Genomic DNA, 14913 nt, shown 5'->3' with positions numbered 1-14913 from the left:
ATATAACAATTTTTGAAAGTAAATTGTATTTTTCCTAACTATACAAACCCGAGGTCCTTTACAATAGGAGATACTTTCAGGCGTAGGCTGGAAAACGGCCGTTGAACTTCAACAAGGTGGTTAGGCAGTTACTGTCCGGGAGGCGGGAGTACCGCCTGCCCGGATGTAAACATTCCAATTTGCCTTTCGGCCCATGTACAGATTGAGGGGTGGCATGAGGTGGGCATAATTGTAAAGGACCTTGGGTTTGTATAGTTAGGAAAAATACAATTTACTTTCAAAAATTGTTATTTGTTCCGACACAATATACAAACCCTCGGTCCTTTACATTAGGAGACTTACTGATTGGAGGGAGGAATCTGAAAAAGTCTCTCTGAACTGACTGGAGTTCACCACCTTGTCTTCCCTTCCTGGTCGTAAGAGCGAGGAAGGGAAAAACCGCCTCTGACAAAAGATCGGGTTGTAAGAAACGCAAGATCTATGTCAGACTTCTGGGACCCTTTGCATGAAAGAGGGAAACGTCAGTTCATGCGAAGTAGGCTAGGAAGAATTGACGTCGGATGACAATAAGGCAAATACAAGCATTGGGTTTGTCTCAAAGTCATTTACTCCTTCCTCCCCTTGCAAGAGAAAGGAGTGGGGGTTGCTTCTATAACCTGAAAGGGAATAGAACGGAAGCTCACGTTATGTGCTTACCTGCCTCGATCGCCCGGTCCAGCTTGTAACGGCACGTTCGCTCCCTGCCCGTGGGAAGAGAGCTTAGGATAGGGAGAAGGAAAAGAGGCCAGTCACTCAACAAACATCTCCCAATCCCTACCGTACAACATAGGCAAGATGCAACCTGTCCCGTTAGGGGAGCTGGATAAGCTACACAACTTGTTGAGCAGCCACCACAGGACCCAAGGAAAAAGTGTCCAAGGACTTGTGTGCAACATCCCGGAGGTAGAAGGAAGTGAAGGTAGTCTGTCGGGACCACACACCTGCCTTCAGTACCTGTGGTACCGACATATTCTTCCGGAATGCGAGGGATGGACCAATGCTGCGGACTTCGTGAGCTCTCGGACGAAAGCGTGCATGTGTTGTCTTCTCCTGCAGCAGAGTACGCTCTCCTTATTGTCTCACGAAGCCAAAAAGAGATGGTGTTCTTGGACACTTCTTTCTTGGTCGAGCCAGTGCTAACGAAGAGTCGCCGACACCAGGCCGGAGGTGCCGAGTCTTCTTCAGATAGCGCCGCAGCACCCTAACAGGACACAGTAGCATCTCGTCTGGATCATTATCTACAAAGTCCTCTAGGAGGGGGATCGTGAAGGACTCGAACCGTGCGTCAGGGACCAATGGATTCTGAGTCTTACCTACGAAATCCGGGATGAAATCGAGCGTAACTGATCCCCATCCCCTTGAGTGTTTTACATCAAAGGAAAGTCCGTGAAGCTCGCCAACTCTCTTCGCCGACGCCAGGACAAGAAGAAAACGGTCTTGAGGGTCAGATCCTGTCTGACGACTCTCTTAAAGGCTCGTAAGGTGCACGGACAGGCTCCTTAATACGAGAGTCACATCCCACGCAGGGGGCCTGAGATCCCTGGGTGGGCAAGACCGTTCGAAGCTTCTCATGAGTACAGAAATCTCGAAAGAGGAAGAGATGTCTACTCCTTTCAGCCGCAAGACTAAGCCAAGTGCGGCGCGGTAGCCTTTTACTGCTGAAATGGAGAGAAGCTTCTCTCGGCGAAGGAAGACGAGGAAGTCCGCGACCTGCTGAACAGTAGCTCTGACCGGAGAGATACCCTTCGACGACACCAACCACAGAAGACGGACCACTTTCCCTGGTATACCGCTGCGGAGGATCTTCTGAGGTATCCTGCCATCTCTGTTGCTGTGCGGCGCGAAAGCCTCTCGCTTGCAAGAGATGGTGGATAACCTCCCGCTGTGAAGACACAGGGAATGCACTGCCAGGTGGAACCGCTGTCGTGAGGTTGACGGAAGGTTGGGCCAGGGGAATCTCTCAGTGCCTCGGAGAGGAGAGCTAGCAGGTCCGGGTACCAATTGGCCTGTGGCCATTTGGGTGCCACCAGAGTCATTCTGAGATTCGAGGTGATCATCACTCGACTGATCACCCGGCGAATCAGACAGAATGGAGGAAAGGCGTACGTGTCGAGGTTGTCCCACGGGTGTTGGAATGCATCCTCCGCAGCGGCCCATGGGTCCGGCACGACCGAACAGAAGACCTGAAGTTTTCTGTTGTGCCGGGTGGCAACGAACAGATCTATCACTGGACGCCCCACAGGTCGAACAGCCTTTCGGCTACTTCCTGATGGAGGGACCATTCGGTCCCTACCACCTGGTTCTGGCGGCTGAGCTTGTCCGCCACGACATTCCTCTTGCCTGGAATGTATCTGGCTGACAGCTCTACCGAGTGAGCTACTGCCCACTCGTGCACCTGCATTGCCAACTGATGAAGCTGATGGGACACCAGTCCCCCCTGCTTGTTGACATATGCCACTACCGTGGTATTGTCGCTCATCAATACCACAGAGTGTCCCATCACTCGATCCCGGAATTCCTGGAGAGCCAGGAAGGCCGCCTTGAGCTCCAGGATATTGATGTGAAGGTGCTTGTCGTCTCGGTGCCACACTCCCGAAGTCAGCAACTCCTCCAGGTGTGCGCCCCATCCCACGGTCGATCGTCCGAGAACAGAAGCATGTCGGAGGGGGAGTATGCAGGGATACTCCTATTAAGAGGTTCCTGTCGTCCAACCACCAGTGGAGGTCCTTTCTCACTTCCTCGGAAAGAGGAATGAGGAAGGACTGGGGTCTCAGGACTGGGACCAGAGCTCCTTTAGTCTCCACTGGAGAGACCGCAAGTGAAGACGCCCGTGAGGAACTAGCTTTTCTAATGACGACAGGTGACCAATGACGACTTGCCATTGCCGAGCTTGTTGCTCCTGTCGAGACAGGAACAACTGTGCTGCCTCCTTGAACTTGCTGATACGAGAGTCCGAGGAAAGACTTTTGCTGCCACCGTGTCTATCAGCATGCACAGGTATTTCGTCCTCTGCTTGGGGTGAGATCTGACTTCTCCAGATTTACCACGATCCCTAGATCCTGGCAAAACTCGAGGAGACGATCCCTGTCCAGTAGCAACTGCGAGAAAGAGCTCGCCAGGACTAACCAGTCGTCGAGATACCTCAGAAGACGTATCCCGTGCGAGTTGGCCCAAGCTGACACGAGAGAAACACTCGTGAACACCTGGGAGCGGTCGAGAGCCCAAACAAAGTGCCCTAAATTGGAAGACCGACTCCCGAGGACGAAGCGGGAGGTACTTGCGCGAGGACGGATGGATGGGTATTTGAAAATACGCATCCCTCAAGTCCACCGTAAGCATGAAGTCGTTCTCCCCCTGATGGAGGCCAGCACCGATCGTGCTGTTTCCATCGTGAACCGAGTCTGGCGAAGAAACGGTTCAAAGGAGAGAGGTCTATGACTGATCTCCATCCCCTGATGCCTACTCTACGAGAAAGATCCGGCTGTAAAGCCTGGAGACTGGTCCGACACGACTTCTACAGCATTCTTGCTCAGCATGGCTTGCACTTCTTGCTGTAGTGCGATGTCCTTCAACGAACCTGAAAGATAAGTTTGGAGATGGACCGGAGTGTAGGTGAGGGGAGGCCGAGACTCGAAGGGTAGGAGATATCCCTCCCGAAGGACATCCACTATCCAGGTCTCGGCTCCGTGTCGCTGCCACGTTGCCCAATGGCTCGACAGGCACCTTTGGCAGCTTCTGGGGGGGAACGCCGCCCCTAGCGTTTCCTTCTTCTTCTTACCCTTGCCCCTCTACCGGATTGGAAAGGGGGCTGAAAAGGACAGGAGTAACCCCCTTTTCGAGGAAGAAGAAGGCTGGGTGTTTCCTCGGCACCCCTTCAAGACTGGGACTTCTTAGGGGCCGAGGAAGAGCCAGCCTGGCCCGAGACCTGGCTGCGGTGGAACGAAGACCCGGAGTTCTTAACCACTGCCTGGTGGACAAGCCGGTCGTTCTCATCGGCACGGCGTTTGTCCACCGCGCGGCGTCCACCAACTCTCTAGGGAAGAGAGAGGAGGAACCCAGCAACGGTCCATTCCGGCAGAGCGATTGCTGACTGGGACCTACAGACTTGGCAAAGCGAGAGAGAACGGCGTCTCTTCGCTTTAACACCAAGTTTGCCCACAGGTTTGCAGTCTGGTGGGCAAGGTAGAAAATAGCCCTACCTCCAGACTGGCACAGTCTCCCAAAGCAGAGTCCTCCCCAGGTGCGATGGCGCCTGAGGAAGCGGCTACCTTCGATACTGTGAAGGACCACAGATCGAGCCAGGAGACTGCCAGAAAGGCCACCATGGCGGTGGCTTCCAGGGTTGCAGCTTCTTGTTGGGAGAGAGAAACATTCTCTGCCGACAATTGCTGCAACGAAAGACCCGGATCCAGACGAGTCAGGTCCGGGTCAACCTGTTTAGTCAGCAACGCTCCTTCCACCGGTGAGTAAAAACGCTTCTGACGAGGTAGAGGGGGAGGAAGAAGCTTCTCCGAGCGGCTCGATCGAAGGGAACTGTCTTGCCCAGACACAAGACCGTTCACTTGATCGAGTACCCCCTCGGCAAGCGTGGACCACGGCAGCCCCACCGAAGCCTTGGGTTCCTTCTTAGCGCTCGTGATTCATAGAATTCGAGCTACCCACGAGACTTCCGAAAATCGGGAGCGGCTGCTTTGTTACCTAATAGATTAAAAGAGCCAAGCACAGAACCAGTCTTAGATGCAGACTTCCAAGACTGGCAACGAGGGAATGGCCTCGAGAGGCCGTGCTCTCGCGGCCCCCGAAACGCAAGATCCCACAGGAAAATGCGAATCGGCCAACTTGTCTTCGGAAGAGAGTCAGTCCCTTGGAAGTCCCGCAGGACTCCCAAAGTGAATCTCTTCCTTGCTTCTTCTGGTGTTCGAACCGAGAGGATCGAGACACCAGGCTGGGAACCTGACCGAGCACTGGCAAACACTCGGGGAGCGCTTGCGGTGCTGGCAGGAAGAGGAACCGAGACACCTGGGTGCCTCGGCCCTTTCTTTCTCGCACTGCTCCCGAACTGGGCCCAGGAAAATCTCTCCAGACCAGATCGGGATACTCGATATTCCATAGAATCTCGAGCACTCGAAGCGGCTCATGACGAGCGCCGAAGCAGCCCCCATCTTAGAGGCGGAACCTCTAAGACTCGGGAACGGGAACGCAAACTGAGGTCTGCGCGCCCGCGGCTTCCGAAACACAAAACCCACGGCTATGCGAATCGGTTCCCTAACCCGAAGGTCGGGAAGAGCCAACGAGAGACCCACTGCCTCCTCGGAAGGAGGCAGTCCCTAAATGTCCAAGGGCATCAAGGGCAAGAAGCAGCATCCTTCCTTCGGCCGATGGAGGTCTGTCCGATTCTCGGGACCTCCAGGACCTCGGGAGAGGAAGGGAAGACGCAGCAGAAGACGAAATCGAAGATAAGATGAAGAAGACGGCGGCTACTTCCACAGGACAGCTTCCTTCATCTCCACTCCCACATCTTCTACAGGATGGTCGACACGAAACATCGTAACCTCCAGGGTAGTCCGGCAGGAACACAACGGACGCAGCCAGGACACCACCACCAGGAGAAGCATGATCAGGACATTCGATGCAGGAGCTACGTTAGCTGTTCGGAAGGCAGGAGCTAATGCAACAGACAGAGTGTCATTGAAAGTCACCAGCATCAACAGGAGCGATCAGGGCGGCTGCGGCAGGAGACCAGGAGAGCAGCCCAGGAGACTGTCGTGAGAGTTGACACGAGCAAAACACAGGGAACAGCAGGAGCAGATAGACCACAGATACGCAGGAAGCATTGCAACAGCATACATGAAAACCAGCAATGACAGCGATCGAACTACATCGGCGGGAACAGAGTCAGAGCGATCCTGACGTGGTAATATGTCATCTAATCAGGTATTGTGGTCGATCCCGAAGCAACACTGAATGAAAGTCGTGACTGCTTCATGCAAGATATTCTTGATATATGATATCCAGCCAACTAATGCTGTCTCTGCAATGCTCACTGTCAACCTGAAAGAAAAAACAAATATGATTAGTAGAGGGAGGCTCCTCCCGCTACAAGGGGAACAGCCCTACGCAGCGTTAGGAGTTACTCTAGACGAGGTTGCTCACTCCCTCCCCCCTCCCCCGTGTCTTCACCCGGCGAGCGAGCGAAGAGGGCGAAGGAGAGAGAAGGAAGAACCTACGGTAAGAGAAAAAAGGACAGAGGGGAGGCCACCAAGGGCACCGTGGAAGCGGAACTTATCGACGACGCCCGTAACCTCCCACTCAGCCCGCAAATCTCTAAGCGCAGGCGGCGAGAAACACTCAGCAAAAGAAGGAAGAAATTAGTGATGCCCCTTACACACGGAGGGCGGAAGCCCAAGAAGGGACTAATCTTACGTCCCGATGGATGTAGGGGAGTGAAGAAAAAGCGTCCCAAACTAATCCCGAAAGTACAGGGCGCCTCCAGTATTACGTAAAGGGCGCTGGAGAGAAGCATTACCACTTGGCTACGCTACTCCAGCTATGCCCTTGGCCGTCAAACCCAAGACACAGGCAGGGAACGACGGCTTACACAAGGTTATCACAAATCGTGGGTTTGTATTACAAATATCAAACACACGTGTAATATATAAACAAAAATACAGAAAGATATATATAAACAAAAATACAGAAAGATCCCACCGTAAGAGCTTAACGACAGTCAGCAGAGAGAACGAAAAATACGTCAGCAACGCAATATTTTGACGGCCGAAAAGCAAACTGGAATGTTTACATCCGGGCAGGCGGGTATCCCCGCCTACCTGGAGGTAGTTACTGCCTAACCACCTTGTTCAAGAGTTTAACGGCCGTTTCCAGCCTACGCCTGAAAGTATCTCCTAATGTAAAGGACCGAGGGTTTGTATATTGTGTCGGAACAAATAACTTTTTAAAAGATCCAAGGAAAAGATGCACATTCCTTATTTTGATGTTTGTATAATGAGGTGTTATGTGAAAATAGAATACAGTATAAAATGAAGGCTACCATATATGATATAGGAAAGTGCAGGCTGGGCCTTGTTTCTTATACAATTCTTTTGTGCTGACTTATCATGTCATTCTGCATTAAACCTGCAGAATTAGCTGACACTAATAATTACTATACCATTTGTGTATAAAGTATACTGTGTAGTGTAGGCTAGACTACCATATATGTATAGATGATGGTACTGATTACCCTAGTGTAGGCCAGGCCACACTCGAGTTACGATTTCTTCAACAAACGACGGGTTTTGTGGAACCTACCCCATCGTAAGCAGGGGAATACCTGTATATCGTGTCGGAACAAATAATTATTGTTTTATTTGACTCCGGTCTCCCTTCAACCTGTTCACCTGCCTCCTGTTCAGACCATCTCTCAGGACTGATGAGCAGTCCACCTTAGCCGTTCCCTGCTTCCTGTACTGCAATGGGATGCTGCACTGAGTACATAATGTGGCAAAGGAGAAGCTGTCGTATAAGGCAGAGGAGAGTGGTGGTGGCCCTCAGGGAAAGAGTCCTGAAGGGCATCTGGTCAATGCAATGAAAGGAGGAGGTGATTTGAGACCAGGGCTGCTGAAGAAATATAGATAGAGCTTTTCGGACAGGATTACCTTCACCTTTCCATTCAACCTTCGGCTGAACACCATTGCTGGATTGTTCACGCACAGGTTCAACAGGCTTTAATGAACCCTCAGAGAGAGAGAGAGAGAGAGAGAGAGAGAGAGAGAGAGAGAGAGAGAGAGAGAGAGAGAGAGAGAGAGAGAAGATCCCAAGGGCTCCACAAAGTCTGGGGCCCCAAGTGACACTGACCACCAGAAACGGACGAAAGAAAGAGTCTCCTGGTGAAGGGCGGCGTCAGAGCCTCCTGCTCCACTCCTTCCCACAACTCCCCCCACACACGACCACGACTCTTCCACAACCACAGCCTCACCTATCCCATCTGCCTCTCCCTGAGGCCCCAAGGGCATCCTCTCCTCCTCCTCCTCCTCCGCAGGAAATGGTGCTGATACTCCGCAGGGGCTGACAAATTCCCCGGAGGGAATGAGAAGAATGACAGACGTCCTCAGGGGTCACCCTCAGCCAGGGAAGGTTGGGACGTCTCCCCTAAACAGCCTGTGAGGGAATTCGGGCAATTTTAATCATATTCAAAAGGGCATCCACTCCCCCGGACCCCTGATATCTGCCCAGTTCCCTAAAACACCTAAATTGGGGTTAAATGTGGCCCTACATCGATCCCTCGTGGGAGGCTTCGTATACGTATCAACAGGTCAAGTTCAACTTACGTATAAAAACTCCTTCCTTATTTACTTCCGTTTCGAGGCTTCAAACACACTGTCTTCTTCTCACGAGGTCACACAAATGCGTAAATACGGCGTCTTTTCACCGTATTTGTGACTGTTGTCAAAAAGAGGAGGAAATGGCCCCCAAAGGAACCAAAATATCATTCAAAATTGTAACCGAATCGTTCAACAGAGACTCCGACTCCGAGCCACGCGTTGACCATCAACTTTTGGTAGTGTTTCTCGATTCTTATATTATACTTGACCTTCAACAAAGTCAGTTTCAAACTTCTTTCACATATAAACTATAATATACTCTTTAAGTATATTTATAAATAGTTTGTAAGTTTAAATATAAAAATAAAAGGGAAACATAGGTTTCATCCATTCTCACAGACAAAATCGTAATTTATCTCATTTATTTAACTGCATTTGACTCAAAATAAGGTCAATTTCAAGGCTTCATTAATTTTAAGCCATATTAAAATATTTAAGTATGTTCTTTTATTTTCATATATATAAAATTATAATGAAAATAGATGTTTAGCTGATCTTTACAGTTTGAGATACAATATTTAAATCCAAACCTGAATTATTTAGCTCCACTAAGTAGTAGTAGTACGTGAAATTTGTCTCTGAAACGGCTCTCATTTTGGTATACACACACACACACACAGCGGCCTCTACTAATACCTTTTAGTAGTGTAGTGAATCACTTGCAACATATTACTTGACCTTAGATGAGGTCAGCTGAAAGATTTCAGTCATACATAAATGATTTTCTTCTTCTTCTTTGTCTTCAGCCTTTACCCATCTTCTCCTAACCTGCGTATCCTGTTCTCTTAACCCTTTTTTCCGCATGTCATTTTTGCTACGTTATCTTTCCATCTGAATCTTGGCCTTCCCCTCCTCCTCCCCCTCCTCTCAACCACCTCCATGACCAGGACCCTTCTACACACATGATCCTCCCCTCTCCTCATGACATGACCAAACCACTGCAATTTTCTTTGCTGAATCTTCTTTGACACTTCTACCACTTTGACTGTCCCCCTGATATAATCGTTTCTGATCCTATCCTTTCTCGTGACTCCACACATCCATCGCAACATCCTCATCTCTGCGACTTCCAACTGCCTTTCTCGAGCCTTCTTTATTGACCACGTCTCAGCCCCATACACCATCGCTGGTCTAACTACACTTTTATACAACCTTCCGTTTACTCTTGCACTAATCCTATTGTCGCACAATATTCCCGATGATCTCCTCCAAGCACACTGTATCCTGTGGTTTATTTCCGAGTCCATGCCACCATCATCCATCACACAGGACCCAAGGTACTTGAAAGTGGTAACCCTCTGATGTCGTCTAAACCTAACTTAACTGCACCTTTTTCCTTCCTCCCATCCACAGATATCCTGCCTTGGCTCTGTTTATCCTTAAACCTCGATCTTCAAGTGCTTGTCTCCACAACTCTAGTTTTCTCTCCACCCATTCTACAGTCAGGTCCACCAAAAGATCATCAGCAAACACCACACTCCACGGGACTACTTCTTCTCTGACATCTGATGTAATAACATCCATCACAAGGTCAAAGATGTAGGGACTGAGAGTTGAACCTTGATGTAAACCAACTCTTACACTAAACTTTTCTGTTGTTCCCACAGTGCTCCTTACCTGAGTGCTCACCTCTGCATACATATCTGTGGTATATTGCTTTAGTTTAGTTTAACTTATAATCAACTCTGTTTTCTGTAATTGTAGTGACGTCTTCATTACGTCATGCCTACGGCCGTTAGGCCGCTGAATTTTAAATCAGTGTCTGTCTCAGCTCTACAGAAAATACATCTCTTTTCAAGCACTCGTCTTTTCCTAACTCCTTTGTAAGGGATACATAGTAGGTTGAAGTCCTGCATTCATCCTTACGGAGAATAACTGAAATAGTTAAGAAACTGAAGATATTTCAATATCCTGGACTATTGTGCCACACTTTTCATTGAAACACCTTCTCCCTCATACATCGCCCCACTTCTTGCCTAGGTACCCGATCATGTGCCTTCTCCAGATCAGTAAATACTAGAGGCAGCCCTCTCTCTCTTTCTGCATGTTTTCCCATTGCTTGCCTTAGTGCAAAAATTGCATCTACGGTAGGCTACCCTTTCCCGGCATAAGCCCGAATTGTTCTTCACTCATTGTTGTTTCATTCCTTATTCTTTTCTCTATATAATTCGTTCATGGATATTCATAGTCTGAGATTGTAAAGTCCCCGCTCAACACATTCTCTATAGTGAACATCCCGTTTTCTGCGGTGCCTTTCCCGACCTAATTGTAAACTGTGTGTATGTTGTCTTTCTAAGCCATCATGTATTATGTACAAGTAACAAGTAATTTATGTCGGATGTCAGACATTGCTTATCACTATGTTCTTTGTATGTACCTGTCCTGTTTTTGAAGGAATTAGTTTGACCTCAGGTCACCTGTCAATCTTTGTACCAGAGGTCTCTGCGAACTGCACAGACATCTGCATCCTGCTTTGTAAGCAGCCACTTTTCATCAGCAAATCAGCAGTACTTGTCCCCCTGCTCATTATCTCGCACCTCTCTCACAGGATACCAGTCTTATCCCTCTGTAATTTGTGCAGTCTTCTATATCCCCCTTTCCCTTATAGATATATTGGGACCATAATACTATTTCTCCAGCTGTCTGGCATTTTTTGTTGTGGGTAACCTTTGACAAGAGGTCCCAGAGTATATATATATATCAACGCCTTCTCCTGCCAAGCATTTCCACGCCTCAACTGGTAGACATATATGCCATCAGGCCCAACAGCAGCCTTCCTTTCCATTCCTTTTTCATTTTGTCAAGTGCCGCTCTCTTCACTTCACTTCTTCTCTGGTGATATTATCTGGAAGTGCTCTTACTTACTCGTGGGTTTCCCTCTTCTCTTATTCTTCTGGGGTTCTCTTCGTTTAATAGCAGCTTCTCAAAATGTTCCTTCCACCTTGCTCTTATCCATTTTTCCCTTGACAACACTCTTCCACTTCGGTCCTTGGTCTCCTCTAGTTGCTCTATCTCTTCTTTTTGCTATGTTGTAGGTCATCATCTTCTGACCCTCTGATGTTTCTACTTTCTCAGACATCTCATTTATTCCTTCTGCCTTTGCCCTCGCCCCCTCGCCCTCGCCACAGCCCTTTTGCTTCTTCTTCTTCTTCTTCTTCTTTACTTGGAAGCGATTTTCCAAGCCATTTCATTTTCCACAGATTCACCCCTTTCATATATTATCGTTGCTTCTCGTTTCCTTTTGACCTTATCTTGAGTATGTTGGTTCCACCACCAGCTCTCCTTATCATTAGGTGGTCCTGTAGGCTACCTGATGTTTTCCCTAATAGCAGCTCCTCTGCTGTTCTCAGTATCATTGTGCTATTTTCTACCCACCAGATGTTCACATCATCTGCTAATCTAATGCTGTGCAGGACCTTTTCTTTCAAACTCTGTCTCATCTCTTGGTCTTTGAGCCTCCACCACTTTATCTTGGGCTGCACCATACAGTAGTTTTCCCTTGTGCAACCCGACGTATCTTCAAGAAATCAGACACAACTGTTGACTGGTTGTGTTGTACTGGACAACACTTTCTCCCTTTATGATCTTGATATGAGTCTGTGACGGGATTGGATGAAAACTGACATACTGGCTTTTGGTGGGTGTTGACTGAAAAGATTTATTGGTGGTTCCCTTACTGAATGAGATGAGGATAAAGGATGATAGCAGTGAGTGTTGGCTAGTGGGAGAGGCCAACAGATGGAAGAAAGAAGAACATACTGGCTGGGTGTTAACTGGTTTATTGGCCATAATTCTTGTGTCTGCACTTTTGAGATAAATTGTAAATGGAACGATAGAATCTTTCGATCAGTTGAATGGTGGCTTTTGATTTGTTGTCTGAGCAGTAATTTAAGAGTTGGGAAGGAGAGTGTCTTAAACACAGACAGGTAAAACAGAGATATATAAATGTTCAGATTTGGGTATCTGTGTTTGTCGGCAGACAAACAGATGTTCCAGGGTTCTTCTGATTGTTTCACAGCACTTGCATGGACTAATCTTTGCCATGATTAATGTACAGAACCTGAAACATACATCAGTGGGAAGGCATCTACACACAGACAGAGCAACACAGAAATTCTACATCTGTGTTTGTCCAACAAACAGATGCTTGAGATTCATAACATATTAAACATATATCAATGGAAACAATGCAGTAGCATAATAAACAATGTAGCAAATGGAGAGAAATGGCATTTGGCGTCTTCACAAACAGAAACATACATACAGTTTGATACAGAAGATTCGTTGGAACATTATGAGTATATGATTAGAATGCTTGCATGGCAATGCAAGTAGTGGTGATTGTACATACATTAAGACAACAATGGTTAGGGAGAAACAGACGGAAATATTGTATGGTAGAAGTTGCGTTCCTTGAGAGAAAAGGGGGTGTTCTTGTTCCCTTTTTGTCTGAGTCCCTCCGAAGATATGACGCACGAAAGCACGCACGAAAGCATGTGCTCGAAAGAGAACGCCATCCATGGGTGCGATGGATGGGTCTCTTACAATCTTACAGTTCTTCACTTCCACCAGATGGTTTCTTCTACGCAACAGAAAGTCTATTTGCGTCTGTCTCCCCCCACTACTGTATGTTGCATCAATTTTGCTTGTCAAAAAGGTGTTGTTTATTGCCAAATCAAAAGACAATGCAAAATCTACTATAAGTTCTCCCTCCTCCTTCATTCATTTCTCCCATTCCATGTCCTCTATGAATCCTACTAATATTTTCCCGACTGCGTCCAATGTGTCCATTCAGGTCACCTCCAATCACTAGTCTTTCTTCCATTTCTACTGATCTATTTCTATTCATCTCTTCCATCTCCCTCCAGACCCTATTTTTAACTTGCTCATCACAGCCCACTTGTGGTGCATGAGCAGTGACTACATTTAGAATGTGTCCCTCACAGCACAGTTTCACTTTCATTATTCTACAGCTTTTTCTTTCTTTCAACCTCAACTACATTTTCCTTCATGTCCTTACTAAGAACCCCAACCCCAACTCCACATCTTCCCCTTTCATCAGTTCCACTAGACAGCACCTTCAATCCACTACCACTCTCTCTTGCCTTGTTTCCCTCCCACCTTGTCTCTTGCACACACAAGATATCAATTTTCCTGCTCTCCATAACATCCACCTGCCACCTCCCTACGTCCTCCGGTCATGGCGCCAACATCCAGAGTTCTAATTCTAAGCTCTTGGACTTTCTTCTTTAACCACGCCCGTCCTTGACGTGGTAGCCCTTACAGACCTTACAGTTCGTTCGGGTTGCCCCAGGTCCCTCAGTGTGAGGCACCTTTGATGTCTACCAGAGAATTGCTAATGCAATTTATCAGGTGGGTCAGGCGGAGCCCATCCGTGTCGCGTGAACAGGGTACGCCCTGGCCTTCTCTTGTCTGTTCCTGACTACTATCCATGGTTTTGGCAGTGTGAGGGCTTGAGAAAGATAGCTAACCTCTGAAGCTTTATTAACCCATAAAGAGTTCAGGACAATAATGGATACAATTGATCCTTACCAGCGGGCAGCTGCAACTAACTCTCCCCTTGCTGTGCACTGCCAGGCACACTCACCCTCCCTTGTCCAACATATCTTCAGTTACGAATACTGCTAACCCATACAAAGTGAAATCCCCGGCATCCAGTTCTCATCTGCTCATCTTAATTTAGTGCTCTGAGAGGATCCATTTACCTGTCCTAATTATTCCCTCCTTCTGATTTGTGTTATTGTAAATATATATGATTCTAGTCATCCGAAGAGTTTGCCTAAAGTTCCCCTTTCTAGTAGAGCCCTCAGCTCATTTTCCTTTCTTCTATGTTCTACCAACCCAGGAATTCGAGACAGATTGCATCATCCCTTGTGTTCAGTCTCCTTCCTGGCTTTAGAATATATATAATATATACATATATTATATATAAACAGGTGTATGTATGTGTGTATGTGCCACATTGACTTTGAAACGCACTGAGCAATAACCACCAAACTCGGTATACGTATGACTTACTGTCTGGAAATCGGCACTGTGGGGGTAAGACATCACGGGCGCCAAAGGGCACCAAAGGAGGGGGCAAGGGCTTCCCTGAAATGTGGCTGGTTCTGCCTGTAGACTTGGTAAATCAATGATTTATCATACCCAATTTGGGTGTACATATGACTTACTATCTGGAAGAGAATGTTGTGGGGGTAAGACATCAATGGCACCAAAGGGGGTGTGGGTTGGGAAGGGGGTGACAGAGGTGAGAGAGAGAGAGAGAGAGAGAGAGAGAGAGAGAGAGAGAGAGAGAGAGAGAGAGAGAGAGAGCAGAGGGGGTGTTAGGGATGAGAAAGAGGGGAAAAAAGAGAGAGAGAGAGAGTTTTTGTCACTCAGCTATCCAGGGCAGCTCCGGATTGGTCAGATAGTGTGTGTGTGTATGTGTGTGTGTATATATATATATATATATGTGTATATACTTAAATAC

At 47.8% G+C, this 14913-nt stretch overlaps 1 pseudogene; it reads right to left on the bottom strand.

Moving 5' to 3' along the window:
- LOC136838101 (zinc finger protein OZF-like) overlaps nucleotides 1-8578 on the bottom strand; it is a 143868-nt pseudogene extending 135290 nt beyond the window's left edge.
- Between the last annotated feature and the right edge of the window lie 6335 nt (nucleotides 8579-14913).

This window comes from Macrobrachium rosenbergii, unplaced genomic scaffold (assembly GCF_040412425.1).
Source record: "Macrobrachium rosenbergii isolate ZJJX-2024 unplaced genomic scaffold, ASM4041242v1 171, whole genome shotgun sequence".
NCBI lineage: Eukaryota > Metazoa > Arthropoda > Malacostraca > Decapoda > Palaemonidae > Macrobrachium > Macrobrachium rosenbergii.
The sequence above is the reverse complement of the archived record's forward strand: the minus strand, read 5'-3'. Positions and strand labels throughout refer to the sequence as shown.